This window comes from Aethalodelphis obliquidens, unplaced genomic scaffold (genome assembly GCF_003676395.1).
Source record: "Aethalodelphis obliquidens isolate GAN/ISIS:26980383/991018 unplaced genomic scaffold, ASM367639v1 scaffold40, whole genome shotgun sequence".
Lineage (NCBI taxonomy): Eukaryota > Metazoa > Chordata > Mammalia > Artiodactyla > Delphinidae > Aethalodelphis > Aethalodelphis obliquidens.
The window spans coordinates 9,293,036-9,317,265 of NW_020837984.1; the positions used below are offsets into that span (position 1 = coordinate 9,293,036).

Sequence of the window (24,230 nt, forward strand, 5' to 3'; positions counted from 1 at the left end):
AGCAGTAAGAAAATGAACAAGCTGATCCAGAAAAGTTGCCTTCCATCCTACTCTTCTGCCTAATGCCCTTATCCATGATGGGCAGGCAGATCAGCTGGGACTTGGGTGAACCTGGATTGCCTCACTCCTACCACTAGTTCTGAAAATTCTCTTAAGTCCTAAGATTAAGAGTGCAATGAAAATACGTTATCTATGAAATAAGGAAGGATGGCAGAGGAGAGGGAAGCAACAGAAAGACAATAAGATGAATTACATCATTACTAATATTTGACTAAACACTACACGGTTCATAATTGCTTGCTTTCATTCAGATTATTTTGTTGGTCTTCCTAACAACCTAGCAAGAAAAACATTTCTGAGTGAATCTGTGAATGAATGAATCATTGATCCCTATTATGTGGATAGAGAAACAGGTTCAAGAGTAACTTGGCTTCAAACCATTTAGCTACTTAGTTGTGAAGATGCGACTTGCATTCAGATCTTCTGATTCAAAATTCCATGTCACTGTCACCAAACCACACTGCCTCTCCGGAGAGAGAAAAAAACCCCAAAAACCTATGTTTTTCACTACTGCCTCCCATCCATTTCAGGCACCCAGTGCTCTACTTTTCTGTCTTCTTTTTCTCCTTATCAGATCAATTACTGATCCAATAACAATTATTTAGAAGAACAAGTCCATCTTGTTGGGGTTTTTTTTTTAAGGTTTTTTTGATGTGGACCATTTCTTTTAAAGTCTTTATTGAATTTGTTACAATATCGCTTCTGTTTTGGTTTTTTGGCCGTGAGGCATGTGGGATCTTAGCTCCCCAACCAGGGATCGAACCTGCACCCCCTGTGTTGAAAGATGAAGTTTTAACCACTGAACTGCCAGGGAAGTCCTCTATGTCCATCTTGTATTAAAAATAAATGATAGCAATAATTAACATCTGATTGTGATCATTTTTTAAAGACTATTTTTTAGGGCAGTTTTAGGCTCAAATAATTTTATAAGACTGGGACTGCTAGAAAATTATTACTCAAGGAAAAAGACACTTTTCATCAGTATAATTTACTACTTTTGTTAACAAAAGGATAATTCCTGAGCTGCAATGAGGGACAAATACGCTACTATGGGCTATCAAGATGAGAAGACAAATACTTATTTATATGATAGCATTAATTTGTTAGTATTTCTTGAAAGCCCAAATCTTTAGGTTTAAATTTTAGCTTCAGTATTAAGATAACTGTGAGCAATAATGTATATGATATACAATTTTTTAACATTTTAAGTACTTTAAAAATTACGATTAAACTAGATTCTGTCAGATGATAAATCTTATATAGTAGAGAAGTTTATTATTTGTGTCTTAGCTGTATGAAAGAAGCTTAACTATACCATTTACCAGAAATTGGCTCTTAAAATTCCAAAAATGTTGTGGCAAGTGCTTTTTTTTTTTTTTAACTTATATTTCCCAACACATGTGCATGCTCACATACAGATGCACATACATTCAATAAGTAAAGGGAAAAATCACCTAAATAATCACATAAGAAAGATCTTTTTAAAGTCCTCAGGATGTGTACTAACACTATACATGTTTGTGATTTGTGAAAAATTGATCTAAAATTCACCAAGTAAGCAAGATAACTTCATGATGAGTCTTCAGAATAGCTCTTAGAATTTAAAAATTTCCTATAAATAAAATGACTTACAGATCTCTTTGTTACTCACATCACTCTGTTATTGGTCAAGTCAGTCATACAATCAACTGGGTCATTCCATCATTGGATGACTTGATTTTTTTTTTTATATATATACAGCAGGTTCTTATTAGTCATCAATTTTATACACATCAGTGTATACATGTCAATCCCAACCTCCCAATTTATCACATCACCACCACCACCCGCTGCCACTTTCCCCGCTTGGTGTCCATACGTTTGTTCTCTACATCTGTGTCTCAATTTCTGTCCTGCAAACCAGTTCATCTGTACCATTTTTCTAGGTTCCACATATATGCGTTAATATACGATATTTGTTTTTCGCTTTCTGACTTACTTCACTCTGTATGACAGTCTCTAGATCCATCCAGTCTCAACAGATGACCCAATTTCATTCCTTTTTATGGCTGAGTAATATTCCATTCTATATATGGACCACATCTTCTTTATCCATTCATCTGTCAATGGGCATTTAGGTTTCTTCCATGACCTGGCTATTATAAATAGTGCTGCAATGAACATTGGGGTTCATGTGTCTTTTTGAATTATGGTTTTCTCTGGGTATATGGCCAGTAGTGGGATTGCTGAGTCATATGGTAATTCTATTTTTAGCTTTTTAAGGAACCGCCACACTGTTCTCCATAGTGACTGTATCAATTTACCTTCCCACCAACAGTGCAAGAGGGTTCCCTTTTCTCCACACCCTCTCCAGCATTTGTTGTTTGTAGATTTTCTGATGATGCCCATTCTAACTGGTGTGAGGTGATACCTCATTGTAGTTTTGATTTGCATTTCTCTAATAATTAGTGATGTTGAGCAGCTTTTCATGTGCTTCTTGGCCATCTGTATGTCTTCTTTGGAGAAATGTCTATTTAGGTCTTATGCCCATTTTTGGATTGGGTTGTTTGTTTTTTTAATATTGAGCTGCATGAGCTGTTTATATATTTTGGAGATTAATCCTTTGTCAGTTGCTTCATTTGCAAATATTTTCTCCCATTCTGAGGGTTGTCTTTTGATCTTGTTTATGGTTTCCTTTGCTGTGCAAAAGCTTTGAAGTTTCATTAGGTCCCATTTGTTTATTTTTGTTTTTATTTCCATTACTCTAGGAGGTGGATCAAAAAAGATCTTGCTGTGATTTATGTCAAGAAAGTGCTTCTTAAAATATGACATATTTGAGATATTTTAAATTACTATGATTAAAAAATAATCTCTACTAACTTCCATCACATCGATCTTCGGTTGGACATTACAGTGTGGTGTTTTTTTTCTTGCATATATCAGTATTTCTAAATTGGGGGAAATCAAGTTGAAGCTAAAGGAACAGAAAATAAGAACAAAGTTGTGCTAATCTAATTTGCTTTTTCCTTACATTCCCATTTGACATGTATGAGACCCTGGGCCTTGTAGGAAACTCTGAATACAGGTGTTTCCTGAAGTTCCTTATTTACTTTGATTTAGTGACAAGAAGGAACAGTAAGAGAGAAATTTGGCCAGAAGGATAAAAAGTATAAATATTTGTAATATTAAATTTACGTATTTTTAAATGGCTATAAGTACTATTTCACGTGTGACATTCTTATCAGGAATAAAATCACAAATATCCTCAAAAAACAACATAAATATATTTTTTAAATCTAGATGTTATTAAAATTAAAAACAATGTCTTTTTTCCCCAGCACTCATCAGAGACTTAATACACTAAAATAACATACTATAGCAACCGTTGAAATTAATGAAGGGTTCACAGGCCTGGAACTGAATGATAAAACTGTATTGTGAAAAAAATCTGTCTCTAGCATGTAAAAAATTGAATGAAATCAAAATATAACTTGGATGCTTTATTATACTCCATTAGGGCATTGATATTACTGTATTACTAGTGAAATTTTTGTCAAAGTAAATCAGATGAGAACACTGGTATTCTGTTCTTGGTGTCTTGAACAAAGATTAACAAATAAATCCTAAAATCGCTCAAAGTTATTGGAGAGTACAAATGTCTTAAATATGCAAACCAGTAGATACTTATTAACATTTCTACAAAAAGAGTAAATTTAAAAGAAAATCTGTGTAATCGACCCTACCTTGAAAATAGTTGCTAAGAGAAAATTATATATTAATGTTTTCCTAAGAACACTAGATTGTTTTTCCTAGTAAAAACAATCTAGTGTTAAGTCTATCTTTGTAAATAAAATACATTTTGTATCTAGATCCTTGAAGAGAACAGTCTTCAAATAATCTAAACAAGTATGTACTCTATAAATGTTAAGTAATAATAAAGATGATGCATTCAAGAAATTGTTTTTAGAGAAAATAAAGCAAAATAGCTAGAAACTCACCTGCAGTGAGTCAGTAAGTGGTTCAAGAATGAAAATATTAAATGTTAGTTTGAGGTATAAAGTAAATAACTATAAAGTTTATTAGTACTATAACCCCAAACCAACAATAAATTAGCATTTTAATTAATTACTGCTTGATTACCTCTATACCTCCTCTCCCCACTGTTTGGGTCTCTTAGCCCAGTTCTGCCTCACAAGCTTCTCCACTTAGCTTGGATCTCATGGTCAATTACTTCAACAGTCTCCCTTGGATGTTCAATTCTCCCTTCCCTCATCCATCTTCAATACAATCTGTCTTTGCTTTGTTCCTGGCTGCAGAACACTGCCAGAGAAAATTTATGTAAAACAAGCAGATTATACATTTATGAGTTCCAATCTCAGATGAGGCTCTGCTTAGCAGTCCTTTCACTTATTTATCCTCAAGCACTTCTCTTTCCCAATCCCCACAGTATTCATAACAAATTTTCATTACTCTCATGTCCCCTAGCTTACCTCCATCAATCTCACGCTCAAAAAGTAAATGTCTACCACATAGCAATAAAAAAAAGTCCTCAGATATGACTTCTTCCATCCATATCCAAACGTACCTAATTCTCACCTATACACAACTCCTAACTTTCTGAGGTACAGTATAGGTGTCTACTCTTTTCCAGAGTTAATCCCCCAACCTGCTGTTCTTGATCTCATCTTTCTGCACTTCATCTGAGACCTTGTCCTATTAATTATTCCCTGACTCTCCTGACTCTCCTATTGTCAATCTCATCAATCCATCAAAAAAAATGTTCAAGTACTAAATTAGAGTTCTTTCCTTCAACTCTATCTATTCAAGCTACTTCTTCTTGCCTCCCCTTCACTGGCAAACCTCTATTTTCTCTCTGGTCTACCTCCTTAGTTATCCATCTTCCATCTTCACCACTCACTTGGCTCTGGAAAAGGTGAGGAATGACCTGATTTCTAAATTCAATTGCTTATATTCAGTCTTCATCTAACCTGACCTCACTGCTCTCAAAAATCAATGAAGGTAATAAATGTAGATGGAATGAAAGAATTAGAAAAATCACCCTTTGTAACCCTCCAATGCAATGACTGATTCAAACAAGGATCATTAATGGATGCTAAAACCGTTAGTTTAAAAGATTGTTAGGAACAGGATATTTACATGGCAATGAAGTATCACGCTATCAATTATGTATTAAATAGTAGAGATCTGTCAGTTCTCACCTTTACCAAGTGATCAAGCTGGAATCACCAACAGGGGACAGCCTGACATTATGTGTCTCCTGATGTGATAAAGTGGTGGGTATATATATCATCTTTGTGGTATTCTTGCCAGAAATATTCTACCAGAATCGAATCATAAAGAAACAGACTAATTCAAAATATGGAAGATACCTGAGGACAAATGCCTCTACTTTTCAAAAGATAAATCCAAGAAGAAAGGGAGACAGTGGGACTGGTCCAGATTGGGAGAGACTAAAGAGACATACAAGCCAAATGCAATGTATGAATCTTGACTGAATCTTGCATTAAAGGGAGAAAAAAAGCTATAATTTTGGGACAAATGGGAAAATTTAAGTATGGACTATATGTTGAATAATGTTATTGAGTAATTGTTGACATTCTTAGGTATCATAATGGTATTGTGGTTACGTGAGAGAATGTCCCTGTAACTGGGAGATGCATGCTTAAGTATTAGGAATGAAGCATCATAATACCTACATCCTGTTTTCAGGTTTGGCAAAGGGGTGTGTGGTGTGTGTGTGTGTGTGTGTGTGTGTGTGTGTGTGTGTGTGTGTGTGTGTGTGTGTATGGTGTGTGTGTGTTCGTTCTACTATTCTTTTGACTTTTCTGTGGGTTTAAAATTTTTCAATAATAATAATAATGCACAAATGAAGGCTTACTAAGAACTGAACATAAGTAGAATTGAGTCAGATAGATGAAGGGGAGAAAGGGTGTGATAAGGAGAACCCTTCAGGAATAGTGAACAGTAGTGCAAAGGCTTGGAGGGAAGAGAGAGCTTATTGCCAGAAACCACAAGTAATTCAATCTGTCTATTTTAGGGGAACAGGGAGTTGTGGAGAGTCATTAGGCTAGAGAGATAAGTTGGGAAAAGAACTTAAATGAATTTATAAATCTGTTAAAGGAATAAGGAATGTGGGTTTCATCATGAGGAAAGTCACAGAAATAATTTAAGCTGAGGAATGATATAATCAAATTTGTCCTTAAGAAAAATCACTGATTATAGTACTGAAAACAGATTGGAGAAGACTAATACTAGAAGAGACCAAACAGGAAACTTGTAGGTGAGAGATGACAGTAGCCTGAACTCAGATAATGGTAGAGGAGATGGAGAAAACTGGATAGATTCAAGATATACTCTTTTCAGTATTCCATACCCAAATTTGTAACTGCCTACTGGGCATCTTCACCTACAAGTCTCAGAGATACCTAAAATTCAATATATCCAAAACTTAAATTCATTATCTACCATCTTTATCCACCCTCTCCTACCTGCCAAAAACGTTATTCCTTCTCTAGCTCAGTTAACAACACCATCTATGTAGTTTACCAAGCTAGAAACACTAGAGCCAACTTAACTCCCTGACCTCTCCACATTCTTCAAAGTCTATACCAACTTGAACTGTCCTATGGATTCTACCTTTAAAATTCATCACAAATCCATCCCTTGCTCTCCATCCCAACTGACACTGCTATAGTTTAGGATTTTACTTAGCCAAATTGAAAAACAAAACAAAATAAAAACAAAACAAAACAAACAAGGGCACAAACTTTCTTGACATAACAATTATGATTTCAAAATTTTACTTTATTCACTCCTCATGAGAAAAACATCATAAAATATGATGAATTACCACAATATTCATATACAACCCTTAAAATATGAAGAAAGGCATGAATAGTAAATGAAGACAGAAGGAATTATTCCCAGCAAGGTAACTGATGCAGATAACTATAGCTTACTCTTGATAAGGCTAAAACTTTTTGTATAAGGCACTTTTGAAATTTTTAATTCTTAAATTATACATTTTTATGACTTTTCAAAGAGCATATTTTGAAAACAAGGTAACCTATTCTTTATAACTTAATTTCACCATTTTAATAATCAGTTTTTTTGTTTTGTTTTGTTTTTCGAGATACGCGGGCCTCTCACTGTTGTGGCTTCTCCCGTTGCGGAGCACAGGCTCCGGACGCGCAGGCTCAGCGGCCATGGCTCACGGGCCCAGCCGCTCCACAGCATGTGGGATCTTCCCGGAACGGGGCACGAACCCGTGTCCCCTGCATCGGCAGGCGGACTCTCAACCACTGTGCCACCAGGGAAGCCCAATAATCAGTTTTATACTGTGTTGTAATAGTGATACCCTCAGGTGCTACTGAAGGAAGTCAGTCTGCCCCTAGTTGGAAGAGCTCCAGATTATGGCGATAATACTAGTTCTTTTACTAGTTTGTTAGCAATATATTCTTAGAACTTCTCTCTTCTCCCTAGAGAGGTTGACAGCAGTTACTATTCTCTGCCTAGCTTTCTATATTCCTGCTTTGGCACCATCTAATTTGATTCTTCTGAAACAAGTAACTCTTTTTTTATTAACTGAGGTATAATTGACATATAACATTATATTAGTTTCAGGTACATTAACTAACTCATATAGTATTTTACAGTTGACATAGCATCTTAACACACATTACCTCATTTAATTCTCACAATAAGTTTATAATGCAGGAATTATCACTATTCCTACTTTATAGATGAGAAAACTGAGGCTCAGAAAGATTGAGTAATTTATCTAAAGTCATAAGGCTGGTAAATAGCAAAAGTGATTCCAACTTTTCAATCTTTTCTTCTTCTTTCACCAAATTAAGCTTGTTATAAAGAAATTAGAGTCAAAAGGGGCCCATAAGAAAAAAAAAAAGATGAGATTCATGTACAAGCTTTGAATTTTTCTTCATCACAACATACACAATTAATTAAAACACTTTAGCTTACTTTCTCTCCTTTCTTCGCAGTTGAAGCTACCAGGAAAAGAAATCTAGATAGAGAAAATACTATTTATCTATTTCCAATTTCAAAAACCTATGCACCAGTAACAAACAATTCAAAACATAATAGTTCAAATCTGCAGTAAAGTAAGGCTGCCATTTTCAGGAAAAAATTTTTTTACTTCAGATTTGAAGACAACTAAACAGACTAAAGAATATCTGCATTATGTCACAGATTTCCTTTTAATTTTCCCTCAACCGCCTCCCCCTGCAAAGAGAGAGAATTGCTAGAGGACCTAAAGTTTTATGTAACCCACCAAACAATGCCCACTGAAAATATTTTCCAATCTGGTGGGAGTCAAGCACATTTGCTCAGGCCCTTACCAGAATAACACAAACTACAGGATTAGAACATTACTGATATGTAGGGTCAGATAATTCTTTGTTGTGTGTGGGGGGTAGGATGGAGTAGGACATGTCCTGTGCATCCTAGGATATTTAGCAACAGCACCGCACCCTCAGTTGTGACAATGAAAAATGTCTTCGGACACTGCCAAACGTTCCTTAGAGGGCAAAACTGCCCTTATTTTAGTACCATTGGTTTAGATGTTAGGGTCCTGGGTCTTTGAAAAAGGAGGTCTCCAACCAGCCCTGTATAATTTTTAAAAATTAATTTTGTTTTTAAAATTTGGATTTTTAAAAATAAGATGGTAATAGTACAAGAAGATAGCTAAATAATATATATGCCATCCTCCTTTAGGTTAAAGCATTTTAGAGGATTTTGTAACATGAATCGCATCTACTGTCACCTCTTCCCCTCCATCCCAAAGTTGGGGAATGTCCAGTTCTCTCCCTACTCTGCTAGTAAAATGTCAAATACTTACATACATATATACATACATACTTATATATACATAGGATCTAAACAGTTCTAACTTGCAAATCCCCATCTCTTGCCTTACATTGTCTCATTGTGGTTCTTGAGCCATGCATTCTAGAGATTCAACCTTCCACTCTTCAGATTTCCTCATCTGGTTTCTGCCATTTATTTGCGAAGCAAGCAGGAAGTAAGCTGATGACCTTTAAGATCTTTTCCAGCCCTAATATCCAATGGCAAAAATACTCCTTCAACTTTTACTTACTGACTTCCAGCTGACTAAACCACCTCCTGAGATCACTTAAGTCATTAATCCTAACTTTTTTCTTTCTCCACTCTTTATAGCAATCCATGAGGAATACAACCAAACAATATATCAACTGTTTAAAACATCACTTATTAATACCAGTGATCAGTTGATTATTTCCTGTCCAGAACTATTTTAAACATGGAAATTAATCTTAAAAGAAAAATTTTTCAGGGAGCTGATACTATTTATGAGTGAACCACAATTCACTCATTGAGATAGAAAGTATATTAGTGGTTGCCTAGGTCTGGGGCTGGGGTGGGGAGTAAGGGGAGTTTCTTTTTGGGGTGATGAAAATATTCTAAAATTAGATTATGGTGATGGTTACACAATTATGTAAATATACTAAATATGGATGAATTTAACACTTTAAATAAGTGTACTTTTACTCAATAAAGTATGTAAAAAGCTAAAAGCAGGAAAAGAATTTTAATCAACTTTTACTGATAGGAAAGGAATGTGATTAAGAGCAAATTCTGCAGTTTGCCATTTCAAGAGTTATGTAAGATTTGATTTTAATTCTGACATAAAAACTTAATACCTATTCAGAAATAAACCTTAACTTTTCCAGAAAACAAACATATGCAAATTTAATCATCTTTTCTTAGTAAACTTTGGATAATTTAAAAGCAACGGAAAACACTTCAGAAAGCCCAGTGTTAGAGTAACAATACCTCTCCAAGACCAAAATATATTAATATCATCAACAACAAGAAAATGTGAACAGCCTTTATAGTTTGGCATGCATTCTTTATAAAGAAAACCATAAAACATTTATTTCTTTTAAAAGTGACCCTCAGATTGTAATGTCTGTCCTGATAGTGCAATAATTCTGAAATTAACAAGCATAATTTTAAAACAGCCAAATCACAATAAAATCTCAAACATCTAATCCCTCAAACCACAACTATCAGTCGCCCAAAATTTGCACGCATTGATCATTTTTACCAAAACCTATCATTAGCAATGATGACCACTATGAACAATCAAGTAATACCTATTTCTAGGAAATCAGACTCTGACTGCAATACAAATACAGTCAAACAAACAAATCCCATCATTCCATCTGTTCTATCATAACTGCTTAGAAGTCATTAAGGCTCTGAAGGTACTTTTCCAACTAGAACACTTCATCAGATATAAAAGTCAACCTGACTGTCCATCAAAATCTGCAGTTTAAGTTACCACAATAACACATATCTCAGTATACTATCATGAAATCACTTGCCTTGTAAGCGTTTACTCTTAAGATTGCCCTGGGGTTTGACAAATCAGATATAGAACCAATTAAAAGCAAAACACAAAAACATTCCAATTTAATTCTTCGAAAGTAAGGAGAGCCCCAATAAAGACCAAAATAAAGCTGGTGAAAGGGGAACTTTAAAAAAAATTGCAACCCGGGTCAACCAAAATTCTAAAAATACCATCCCGAACTCAGTACACGGACAGACCAAGTGTTAATTATAATGGGCAGGCAAAAGTTCCCTTGTCAACGACAGGAGGGCAGGGAAGGCCTGCCTTTGTACCAATGCAGAGATGGAAAGACACATAACTGAAGAAAAATTAATTATTGAACAAATGCTTGCGAGCTAAATTGCCAAACTGCAAAACACCGAGTTATTTTCTGGGTTGGCTTTCGGCAGGGGGAAAAAATGACTTTTTTAATTTAAATTATTCCAGTAGGATCAAAAAGGGGTAAGGGCCCGGCTAGAAAAAGAAAGGGAAAGTTTGGGGGCAGCGTCTAAGGCGCGTGGTGGCGGTTCCACAGCCCGGATCCCCGAGGGGAGACAGGGGCGAGAACGGCGTAGCGGCCGCGGGCTGGAAGCGAGGAGCACAGCTGCCGGCCCCGATCCCGGAGGGAGAGTAAGAAGGAAGAGGAGGTGGTGGTGGCCGGGAGGAATGGAAGCTTCGGCGCTGGTCAGTTGTGACCGAAACTCTGCCGGCTCCGGCAGGGGAGGAGACAGAGGGGGTGGGGTCTCGGTCCTCCCTCTACAGGAGGTCGGGGTGAGGGTGGGCCGCGAAGCGCTGGGGGCCGCGTGCGGCCGGCCCGACACCTACCTGCGGGTCCCGGGCAGCAGCCCCAGAGCGAGGCCTAGTGCATCGCCGCCGCCTCCAATCCTCCACGTCGCGCCGAGGCTGCTGCTCCGCGGCCGCCGCCGCCCGGAGCCCGGCTGGGCCCGAGCCCGGCTTCCCGCCCCCGCCCCGCGCCGGCTGGCTAGTCGGCTGGCGGAGCACAGGGCCGCCCTCTCGAGCCCAGCTCCGCTCGGGGGTGAGAGGCGGCAGCGGCAGCTCCCTCACGTCTCTCCCGGGTGTCCTGTCAGCCAGCAGTTTCCCCCGGGTCCGCAGCGCCGCCTCCGCCGCTCCTGCCACCGCCTCTCCCACATCCCCGGCCTCCAGAGGAGCCGCCGCCGCCGCCGCCGCCGCGCCGCGACCACTACTCTAGCGCTTCTGCTCCCTGCTCCACTGGTTCCCCTCACTCCGCCCGCCTGCCTCGGCCCGGCTAGGTCCGGGGAGACAGTGTCCGAGGCCGCAGTGAGGCCGCCGCAGCCCCCAGCCCACAATCCACCGCGCGGCTCCGCCGGGGCGGGAGGCCGCGGCCCGGACCGGGGGTAGCTCTCGCCGCCTCAGGAGAAGGCCGGGGCCGGCGCTGGCGCCGCCGGCGTTCCCCCGGAGCGGGGAATACCCCGCGCGGCTGCTCGGCGCCTCCTCTAATCTATTCTAATAGTCCTCCAGGCAAAGAGAGAAACCCACGCTGAACTCGACTTTTCCCCACGACCCTTCCCCCACCCCGATGTGCTCTCGGCGGCAGCCAGGTGCCGTCTGCCGCCTTCTGAGGGACGGTCCGCGAACCCTCAGGGTGGCCTTCGCCCACCCCCCAGACCAACTGACTCCAAGCATCTCTCAACCACCCAGCGCCTATTAAGAAGATACTTCCACAACATTCCACCTCTCCTTTCACCCCCTTCAAAGTGAAGGCTGCTCAGAATTTCCCAGTTAAGCGTCCTTTTAAAGGTTTAAGGTGACCCCTCCCCAACAATACACTGGACTCTGGAAACTGCATTGTCTCTCTCTCGAGGCCTTCCCTCACCAAGTTCTTCTAAGTTTTCCCCTAGTTCCAGGCCTTCCTTCCAGGCACCTATCAAACTTCTCTGGCACTGAAATCAGTTATTCCTGCTATTTGACTGAGATGCTTGAAGTGTGTGTATATTATTAATACCTCCTCCCTGTGATTCTCAACGGTAATCCAATTTAGCCGGGTTTCAGAGGGCTGGGGATCTTAATCCAATAAAATACAATCCACAAGAAAGGGGATGTCTTAGGATATTTTTTAAAAGAGAGGAAAGGGCCATTTGAGTGCTTACGTCTTAATTTTAGGAAGATTTCTTTCAATTTTGAAATTATTTCTTTGCCTAAAAATATCAAAGTTTCAGGCATTTATAAGACACTTAAATCAAAAGTGAAAATATAAATCTTACCTTTGGGGATTGAAAAAAAATGATTCAAATTTCACTTCTAAGAAGTCACTTTGAAAACTGCAAACATAACTCTTTGTGAAATAATAATTTACACACTAAGGAGCTAAAGTTGGGGGGAAGGGAAGGACAAAAGAGAAGGAAGCAACAAAAATAGCTGAGAGGAAATTCTTACAGTATGTTTTTCAAATTCAATCCTCTACAGTTTTGTAATAAGGAGAATGAGAATATCAGTCTCCAATATGAACTAAATTTAACTTTAAAATAAGAAATCCTCCTAAATCCCCAATCTCATATAAAACCAGATGAGTTTACATTATGAACATATCAAGGAAAGACTCACCAAATTTCATCAAAGGCCAGAAAGGAGAATAATTCACTTTAAATCTGGAATCAGTTCACAGATTATACTAAGAAATATAGCAGGTTCCTATATTTTGGAACATCAGGAAATCAACAATAGTTCAAAAGCTGCCTTAAACCTGGCAGTCTGGCCTTTTAAAAAATATTTGCGTTTATATTATACCCCACCTTGTTTCAAAAAGATTCCAAGTTGCTGTAGTTGGCACTTGGGTTAGACAATAGCCACGAAGTATCTCCCAGACACTAGAAGAAGACAGACTGGTTTGCTTTCCTCATCCACCTGTAGATAACATACCATAGGAAGAAAATACACACTGAGTATTGCACTTAGTTCTTTCAGGGATCCAGCATGATTTTATTTTTACTTTTCCACAGAACAGTTCATAATCATGAATCTAAATGTAAAAGTAAATGGTAATGATCAGGTTTGCCAAAAATAAAACAAAACAAAAAACTGTTAACTGGACAAGTAATTTAGAAGTAGATAAATTTCAAATTAATTAATATGTTCACTTGTTATCCCTTGAATCATTTCAGTATTAAAAAGAAAAGCCAATGGTGGTGTGATGAATTGGGCGATTGGGATTGACATGTATACACTGATGTGTATAAAATTGATAACTAATAAGAACCTGCTGTATAAAAAATAAAGTTAAAAAAAATGATGGAATACTGAAAACTTGTATATTACTCCCAACAATTACTGAGTGTATTATTATCACGTGAAATATTATAACATTTCTAGTGTTAGAAGATGTTTGCATCTTCTAAATCAGCTGCTTGATTACTTTGGAAACAATTATTTAACTCTGTTAGATTGCCCTGTTACATTTCTCTTTGACACTGATGTTCCACATTTTCATTTGATTACCATAATAGCAACTACCATTTACTAATAATTTACTGTGCTCCAAGATAGGGAAAACCAAGGTAGCATGGTGTATTAGTTTTCTATTGCTATGTACAAATTATCAAAACTTAGTAGTTTAAAATAACACATATTTATGATGTTATAATTTTGTGAGTCAGGAGTCTTGGCACAGTTTAGCTTGGTCTTCTGCTCAGGATCTCATAAGGCTGCAATCAATACATCAGTTATGCTGTGTTCTCATTTGGAGGCTTGACTGGGGAAGAATTTGCTTCCAGAGTCATTCATGTTGTTAGCAGAATTCCCTTTCTTGTGATTGTAGGACTGAGAACCCTAGCTTCTTGCTGTCTGGGGGCTGCCCTCAGCTCCTAGAGGCCTCCTGCAGTTCCTTGCCATATAGGTTTTCTCACTATGGCTGCTTATTTCATCAAACCAGCAAGGCGTGTCTCTAAACTCTCTAAAGTGAGTCATCTAGCAATACAGAATGATATTCTATCTTCACCATGTTCTATGGTTTAGAAGCAAGTCACAAATTTTACTCACACTTAAGAAGAAGGAATTACACAAAGTTTTGAATACCAGGAAGTGGGAATCATGGGGGCTACCCTAGAGTCTGTCTACCACCTGCAATGATTAATTCCACAGGCTTTGGAATTCAGCTAATTTTGGGTTTTTCAACCTGCTTTGACACTAACTCTGTGATTTTGATCCCAATTTCTAATCCTTTGTTTCTTCATCTGTCAAATAGGAGTAATATCCCCTTCACAGTTTATTTTTCTCCAATGTAAAGTGCGGGTAATGATAAATTTGTTGTAAGGATTAAATGAGCATTTTAGCACAGTAACTGATAACATGGGAGGCTCAATAAACACTTGTTAGTTTTCTTCCTTTTCCCTCCTCTCTTTTTTTTGTTTTGTTTTGTTTTGTTTTGTTTGCAGTACGCAAGCCTCTCACTGTTGTGGCCTCTCCCGTTGCGGAGCACAGGCTCCGGACGCACAGTCTCAGCGGCCGTGGCTCACGGGCCCAGCCGCTCCGAGGCATGTGGGATCTTCCCGGACCGGGGCACGAACCCGTGTCCCCTGCATCGGCAGGCGGACTCTCAACCACTGCGCCACCAGGGAAGCCCCCTCCTCTCTTTTTTATTTTGATCTTGGTCTCCTAGAAGTCCCCACTGTCATTTCTACTTTCAATGGCTACTTTGGTAGCCTGTGTGCAGAGTACGCATATGTGTGTACCTGTGTTTAGGGCCATGCAAACCCAACTCTACTATCAATACCTTTAAAAATAGGACTGTATTGCAAATGTTATCTCTAACTTCAACTAGGAAAATTAAAAACTGATAAACCCATAACATTAGAAGGATAATTATTAAACATAGAGGCTTTGAGAGTTTAGAGAAGTTTGTTGGGATTGACATTTTTTCCTCCCTCAGAATCATGTTTAATATGCATATGGTACAAAAGACATGTTATTGCATAGTAGTCTTCATGGACTCTGGGTTTGCATCCTAGACCTGCCACTTTCTAGCTGAGTAACCTCAGGCATGTTCAGCTCTCTAAAGCTCAGTTCCTTGTAGGAATAATGATAGCACCCACTTCACAGACCTTCTATAAGGATTACATTTAAAGTATACTTAAATAGCATCACTTACTGCCTAGCTCATAGTCAGTACTTTAAAATGTTAGATATCATACTCATTATTATAATCTTTACTATCTCATTATTATTAGGAAAGCTGTGTTAATGAAAAGTACAGAACAGGAAGCAGCAAGACATGGCTATGAATGAGGTGGGTGAAGTGAGGCATGAGAAGTCACAAAATCTCAAAAGTTCTCGTAAACCAAAAGGTTGCAAGTAAGATAAATGGTCAGAAGTATGAAAATTTGCAAGTCAGAAGTTGGACAAGTAGGAACTAGGGGCCAAGGTAAAATTGTGAATTCTCAACCAAACTGTGAGTAATGCAACCTAAGACATCAGCAAGAGAAGGTCACATAAAACAGGTAATTCCTACCTCAGACATGAAGTCTTTTATATAGTTCCTCCTGGAGCAGGAGTCAACCATATAGCATATCTAGTTGCATTTGGAACAGGAAACACTGAGTCCTGTTACTATTGGAAAATAGTGAATAAATTGTTGAATAGATTAGGAGAGTATAGCAATCAGAAATATGGGCATATCCTGACAAATGTAAAATTATTTTCAAATTGGACCATTTCCCTAGAGAAGTAGTTATACCATTTAATCGGTCCGATTATCATGTTTTTTCTTATGTCGCTTTTTACAGTATTGGTTCCTTTATCTATGGAGGCTTTGTCTAACAAACTAAGTTATAAGTATTTCCAGGACAGGATTTTCTGTTGTTGCTGCTATTGTACTTTTTAAAATGTCCTACAGAATCTGGAACAATGTACTACATAGTAGACTTTCAATAAATGCTTGTTGAATTAAAAAATAAATATGAATTACTCCCACTTAGTAAATGGTATTTGGTATAATGAATAGTAATAATTCATGAAATTAATGGATGACCTTGAAATCATACTTGACTCTTTCATATTCCACATCTACCATGTCAGAAAATCCTATTAGTTCTAGATATACCTTCAAAGTATATCTTGACTAAACACTTCTCACCACTCACATTGCATCCACCCTGGTCCAAGCCATCTTGCCTACAGAGCTGCTAACTACAGCTGCTGGGCTATACACTGCTCATTATGGGAAGCACCATTCTCAGACACTGCAGGGTGAATGATGCTTCTTGGAGTTGTATAGTGCAATGATCCTACTTGCCTGGATTACTGCAAAAGTCTCCTAGCCTTTGTCCCCCACCAGCTTATTCTCAACCCAATAATCAGCTTGATCTTGATGAAACTTAAGTCAGGTCATGTCATGTCATTCCTCTGCTTAGAACACTCCAGTGGCTCTATCTCATTCACAGTAGAAGATAAAGTCCTGGCAAGGCCCTAGTTGATCTCATCCCACTCTTACCTCTCTATCTTTATCTCTTCCTAGTCCCCCCATTTCTCACTGCTGTAGTCATATTGGGCTCCTCACTGTTCCTAAATCCAGGCATGCTCCTGCCTCAGAGTATTTGCACTTGCTCTTCCCTCTGCCTGGAATGCTTTTCCCCCACATATCCTAATGGCTAACTCCTTCACCTTCTTCAGGTCTTTATTCAGATCTTACCTTCTCAGTGAGACATTCCATGACACCCATATTTCTCATTGTAACACCATGTCCTATGTGTTTTTCCACTTTATTTTTCTCCTTAGACTTTATTATCACCTAAGCCCCCATATGTTTTACTTATTATCTGTCTTTCCCCCACAGGAATGTAAGCTTCATGAGGACAGAGAGTTTTGTCTGTTTTGTTTACCACTTTACCCAGCCAGTACCTGGAACAATGCCTGGTGTGAGCTGAGAGCTCCGTAAATACTTGTTGAATAATGAATGAAAGATAAAGACAAACTAGTGCTTATAAACATAAACCACTTTCTTCCACACATTAAGCAGAATGAGTAACCAATTAGTCTAATGTTTTTTCAAGACTTGCCACTGATATGTTATAGGGCTCAAGATTTTTGTTAAGTCACTATTAATTTATTAGATAATGATAGTCTTGGCTTATTTTACAATTGGAGTATTTTAAGTAATAACTATATGGAATTATTTTTTAAGTACGCTATTCTATAATGAAAAGACAATGGTTAAACATCTATTAGAAAAAAAATTTAATTTAAAACTTCTCTAGGTTAAGGAGAAATTTCATTTAAACTTTTCTAGGAAAATTATGGGCAATTTAGAAACCATATATTTTCAGAGAAACAGAAGCCATGGGTGGCCTCTCAGGGATTTTCCTCAAGAACCACCCTCTACATCAACTGGGTACGTGACTCAACACCAACCATCACACAGAAAGAACCCCCTAAGCAGCAGGAATACAAATTCTTATACCGCTATGTAATATTTTTAAATAGAGAAAAAAATAAAACAGGAAATATTTTAGAAGCAAAATAAACAGAGATAAAAACAACAAACAGTGGTATCATGAAAACAGGACAATTTCACAACATAATCCAGAGTAAAAGATTAGTATAACAATGGATTGCAATTATATAATGGACTTTTGTTGGATACCAAAATGCATCAGAAAGGCCATTTAATTCTCATGCCACTGTCTGGTCATTTTGATTCCGATTCTACCAGGAAGTAAAATATCTGTGTTTTCTTGCCCTATTCTCTTTACTTCTGTGAATTCCTGAGCATTAATAAAAACAAGTTCTCAGTCAGAATTTGATTTCAATCTAGAAGTCTTATTTCTGAAAATCTAGCCTTGATTTAAAACAGTATTTTCCCCTTCCATACTATTATTTATTAACTTTTAAGGATCTATATAAATAAAAATAATGAAAAACTCAAAAGAAAGAAAACATCTTTGAAATCAAAGACTTTTGGAACGGAAGAGGTTTTCCACTTGCACATGAGGAAATGGAGGTCCAAAGGGCTGAGACAGATAACATTTTAGCAGTGGCAGCCGATTTCTAATCAGAAGCCAGGTTTAAGGGCTTCCGGTCCCATGCCGTTTGTCCCACACTATATTGTGGGAATGCCACACCAAGAAATTACTGAAAAAGAGAAGAATTATGTTAAGTGGAATTACTTATTATTTGAATCCAAAAAATGTCAGATTCTCCTTCTTCTCCAAAGAAAAGTTAAGGCTTTCTCGAAAAGTATGGAATTTGAAGGTTCTCAATACTTATAAGAAAAAGACATCTTGTAGGGAAGATTTTGCTTGGAAATAAGTCTTTAATAACTTAGTAAATAATCAATTAGATTAATTTATTATTTCAGGTATTCTTTACCAGTTCACAAATCCAAGAGACAGTTCCTATATTTGGTTGCAAGAATGCAGTATTTTAGAAAATGTATAGCTTATTTTTGTGTGTTCCTCCTTTATAAATATGCAAAAGCCTATTTCCATTCTTCTAAGTTTACCCTAACTTTATTTTACAGCTCAATATGCCCAGCAAAAGAAATGATAAAGAAAGCATACAGGACACATTTACAAAATGTAAGTATTTTTGTGTCTAATACACAAAAATTGAAGGTCAGACTAGTGACAGTTTTTTCTCCACAGATCCCTACAACAAGCGTATATCAAACCAGTGAGCAAACAAAAAGCCTGTATAAATGGCTTTGTCTTTATGATTAAACTGGCTCACTGATGCGTGCCAGGGAGTGCTGCTTTGATTCCAGGTGGTCAGCATATCCCTCTAGTTAATGGCATCCAGAGGGAAATGGTGCTCCTCTCTGGCTGTCTGATTCTTTACTGCCTGCCTGAGCTGCCTGCCTTTTGCCCCAGTATGTTAGAGGCTACCTCAGTTACTCACTACTTGTCCCCAGAATGAGGTTAATTTTTTGTCAAAATCATGACTCCTCTTAATGGTGGAAGAAATATTCTGATTCTAAATCTCTTATTAGAATGAAGAGGTAGGGAAAATGTTCCTACACCAACACTCCCTAACCCCCTACCGTCATCCTCATTCTCCAGTAGACATCCAAACATCCGTTCACACTCAGTGGATATTTATCAAAGATGTTTCTGGGTCCTAGATGCTAGCAGTAAGCAAGATTGATTCAGTTCATGCTCTCATAGCACTCACAATCTGGGGGTGGTTTGGAGAGGGAGTACAGAAAAGAGACATTCAACAAATATTATAGAAAATGTTCAACAGTTGGGATACATGTCATGGAAAAGTAAAAGAAGCTATGAGAGCTTGTAAAGGTGAGTGTAACTTAATGTAGGTGAACAGGGAATCCTTGCCCATGGAAGCAGCATTTAAACTGAGAAATGAATAGGAATTGGCCAGGGAAGGGGAATAGTGGTGGTGAAGAGTCCCAGGCAGTGGAAAGAGCCAGCAGAAAGAAACTCTGAGACATGAAGGAGCTAGGTAAGCAGAGGGAAGAGAGAAAAGGCTGAAGAAGGCCTAAGCCAGACCATTCAGGGAGTACAGGTCATGGTAGAGTTTGGACTTTATTATAAGTTTTTAGAGGGCTCTGGGGAAAGAGATGACACAAGCATGTTTTTAAAGGATCAGTTTGACCACTCTGTGGAGAATGAGTTAGTGGAGATAACCAAGAAAATGTATGGCACTAGCAGCTAGAAAGGTATCTGTTATGGACTGAATGTTTGTGCCCCCCATACCCAAATTCATATGTTGAAGCCTTCATCCCCAAGGTGATGGTATTTGGAGGTGGGAACTTTGGGTGGTAATTAGGTTTGAATGAGGTCATGAGGGTGACGCCCCTATGGTGGGATTAGTGTCCTTATTAGAAGAGGAAGAGTGAGAGATATCACTGTCACAGTGAGACACGGTGAGAAGGTGGCTCTCTGCAAGCCAGGAAGAGGGCTCTCACCAGGAACTGAATCTGCCAGCACCTTGATCTTGGACTTCTTGGATCTTGGATCTCATAACTGCTAGAAATATTTGTCTGTTGTTTAAGTGACACAGTCTACGGTATTTTGTTATACCAGCCGGAGCTAACTAACACAGTGTCTGAGTGGTCCAGGTGCTGGGCTAAGGTGGTAGTGGTAAAGACAAAGAGCAGTAGACAGATTGAGAAGTATCCTTGGAGACAGAATTGACAGTACTTGGTGACTGGTTGGACAAAGGGGCTAAGAAATAGGTAGATGTAAAGGATGATTCCTAGGTTGATGATTCCTAGGTTCCTGACAAGAGCAACTAGGAGGATGGTGGGACTATTTAATGAGGTAGGAAACACTGGAGGAGGAAAAGATTTGGCACCATAAGTTCAGTAATAGACATGTCCAATTTTGGATGTCTATGTACTAGCTATCTGGAAATACTAAGGAGGCAGTCAGATATATGGGTCTGGAACTAAGAGAGACCTGAATGAAGATATACATTCAGAAGTTGTCAACATGCATTTAATAATTGAAAGGATGGATGTGTATGAGATTCCTGAGAGAGTACAGAGAGATAAGAAGAGAAGAGGAGGGAAAGGAAGGGAAGAGAAAAGAAGGGAAGAGGGCCTACGACTGACCACGGATCCATACAACAAGCATACATCAACATACATCAAATCAATGAACAAAAAAACATTTATATAAATGGCTTTGTCTTTATGATTAAACTGGCTCGCTTATGTGTGTTAGTGAGTACTGCTTTGATTCCAGGTGGTTTAGCATATCCCTCTGGTTAATGGACTAGGTCCTAAGAGGAGGAAAAGCAACCAGGGGAGACTAGAAAGAGGAACCAGAGAAATAATAGAAAAGCCAGGAGACCATGGGGTCACAGAAGACAAGGAAGCAATTTTTTTGGAAGAAGATGGGAGTGGTCAACTATGGCAAATAAGATGTGTTGTCCATTAGATTCAGCAGCCTGAAGGTCACAACTGATCCTACCAAGAAAAGTTTGGTAGTTGGTAGAATTAGAAGCAGATTATCATGAGCTGAGGACCGTTATATGAAAAGAACAAAGAATGAGTAAACTGTTTCTAAAAGCTTAGTTATAAAAAAAAAAAAAGTGGAGTAGGGGGAGGGACCAATGGAGTGGTAGGTGAATGTAAGGGAGGATTTTCTTAATATGGTACATATTTGAACATGTTTGAATTCCCAGAAGTTCTCTTCAAAAAAAAAAAAAAAACAAAAAGTAACTCCATTGGGCATAATAATTAATTTTCTCCCAAATATTTTTCACTCATGTTATTCTGTGGGTCAGGAGATCTAATATCACTTAAAACTTTTGATTGAACTTGACAAAAAAAATCTGGCTTAAGCTAAAAATTGGGGTGGGGGGGAATTTATCACCTTATGTAATTAAAAAGTCCATGGTTGGGGATGACTTAGGACATGGTGATATTTAGATGCTCAAGCAGGAACCAATTTTCCCCATCTCTCAGCTTTACTGTCATTCATTTATTCATTTGAAAATATTCATTGAAAAGCTACTATGTCTATTTTAAACACTTGAGATACAATGATACAAAAAACAAACCCACTTTCACTACTTCTTTTCAGCATTTAACTGGAGGTTCTAGCCAGTGCAATAAGTTAAGAAAAAGAAGTTTTAACAGTATAACAAATAACAGTATTATTTATGGGAATAAATAAAATTGTTATTATATTTATGTAATATAACTGTGTATTTAGGAAACCTCAGTGAATCTACAGATATATTACTTGAATTAATTAGCCAGTAAGGTTGCTGGATACAAGGTGTGGGAGGTAGAATTCTAAGTTGTCCCTCAAGATTCTGGTCCCCTGGTGTACATACCCTATGACATTCCCTCCCCTAAAGTGTGGGTGGACCTGTGAATGAGATTTCACTCACATGATTAGTTTATTGTGTATGGCAAAGGTGAAGAAATTTTGAAGATGTAATTAAGACCAGTTGAACTTGGGGTAATCAAAAGGGAGATCATCATAGTGGCCCTACCTAATCAGGTGAGCCCTTTTAAAAGAGCTTAGAGGTCAAAGATGTCAGAAATCAGATATATTTGAAACAAGAGAAATGGTATCCTGCAGGCCTTGAAGAAACAGAATGTCATACTCCAGAGAGGACTACATGACAGGAAACTGCAGTGTCCTCTAGGAACTAAGAGTGGCTGCTAAATGACAGCCAGCATAAAAGAGGAACCTCAGTCCTACAACTGCAAGGAACTGAATTGCAGCAATAATCAGTGAGCTTGGAAGAGGACTCTCAGCCTGAGGTGAGATCATAGGCATGGCTGACACCTTGATTTCAGCCTAGTGAGACTTTGAGCAGATGACCTAGCTAACTCATATCCAGACTACTGACTCATGAAAACAGTGACAGAATAACTTTATTTTTTAAGATGCTAGGTTTGTGATGATTTGTTATGCAACTATGGAAAACCAATATAGAAGGTCAACATGCAAAATTCAATTATTTTTCTATATAACAGCAACAAACAGAAAAAAAAATTAAATTGTTACCATTTATAATTGCACAGAAGTATCAAATACCTAGGAATAAATCTAATTAAAGAATGCAAGACTTATCTACACAGAAAACTATAGAACTTATGGAGGGAAACTGAAGATAACCTAAATAAATGGAAATATGTGCATTGTTCATGGATTCGAATTTCAATGTTGTAAATATGTCAATCTCTCTAAATTAATTTATAGATTCAATGCAATCCCAATGAAAATCCTAACAGATTTATTTGTGGAAAATAGCAACCTGACTCTAAAATGTATATGGAAATGCTAAAAGCCAAGAATAGCCAAAACACTCTTAAGAAGAAGAGTAAGATAGGAGGACATACTCTACCAGTTACCAAGGTTTACTATAAAACCACAATGTAATATGGCATGGTATTAAGGTAGCAACTAAAGATAAAAAATTCTTAAACCTCTTACGAATCAAAAAATAAAAGACAAGTAACTCAGTAGAAAAATGGGCCAGGCAGTTGAACAGGCACGTCATGGAAAAGGATATCCAAATGGCCACATGAAAAGGTATTTAAACTCATTAGTCACGAGGAAAATGTAATATGATATACTATACTACACATCCACACTTAAAAGACTGAAAATACCAAATGTGGCCGAGGATGTGCAGGAACAGGTACATAACAGGGTGAATTCGTGTGATCACTTTGTTCTTTTAATTAAAAAAAATTTTTTATGGTACGATCATTTTGGAATGTAATTTGGCAACATCTTCTAAAGTTGAACATATGTACACTCATGTACACTCTATGACCCAGCAATTCTATTCTTAGGAATATATCTGATAAAAATGCGTGTATATGTTCATCAAAGGCATTTATAATAATGTTGAGTAACAGAAGCCAGACACACAAGAATGAATACTATACTTCTATTTACACAAAGTTGGAAAACTCAAAACTATGGTGTTAATAGTCAAGAGGAGAGAGCAGGTAGTGACTGGGAGGAGTATGAGGCGGGTAATGTTCTATTTCTTGATCTGGGTGGTAGTTAAATATGTGTATTCACTTTGTAATAATTTTTTACTCAAATTAGTTTTGTGTGTTTTCTTCTGTATGTGAATGATGTATCAATAAAAAGTTAAAAGAGTGCCAAGCTTCCTCCCCTCATGGACTTTATATTCTCCTGTGAGGATCCCTACGCTCCTCTGTGTTGGTGGCTTCGATGTCAGGCTTCAAGTGGTGGGAAGAAGTAGGAAGATAGCTCCCAGCAGCTCCTCATCTACAACTTCCCACGTTCAAACCAGAAGCCAAGGTAGGCTTCTCTGCTGAGTCTTACAGGCTCAGCAAAAGTTCCAGGTTGCC

At 38.1% G+C, this 24,230-nt stretch overlaps 1 protein-coding gene across 4 annotated transcripts in view; it reads right to left on the bottom strand.

Moving 5' to 3' along the window:
• The window catches only part of VPS54 (VPS54 subunit of GARP complex), a 135,713-nt gene that overhangs the window by 81,753 nt on the left and 29,730 nt on the right, over positions 1 to 24,230 (bottom strand). Inside the window, exon 5 of one of the 4 annotated variants that reach the window (XM_027131811.1) lies at positions 13,222 to 13,333. The gene's annotated coding sequence lies outside the window, so the exon portion shown is untranslated. Of the gene's footprint in view, positions 1 to 11,275; positions 12,412 to 13,221; positions 13,334 to 24,230 lie in introns of those variants that run through there. The other 3 variants (XM_027131810.1, XM_027131814.1, XM_027131815.1) reach the window with 3 other exon arrangements.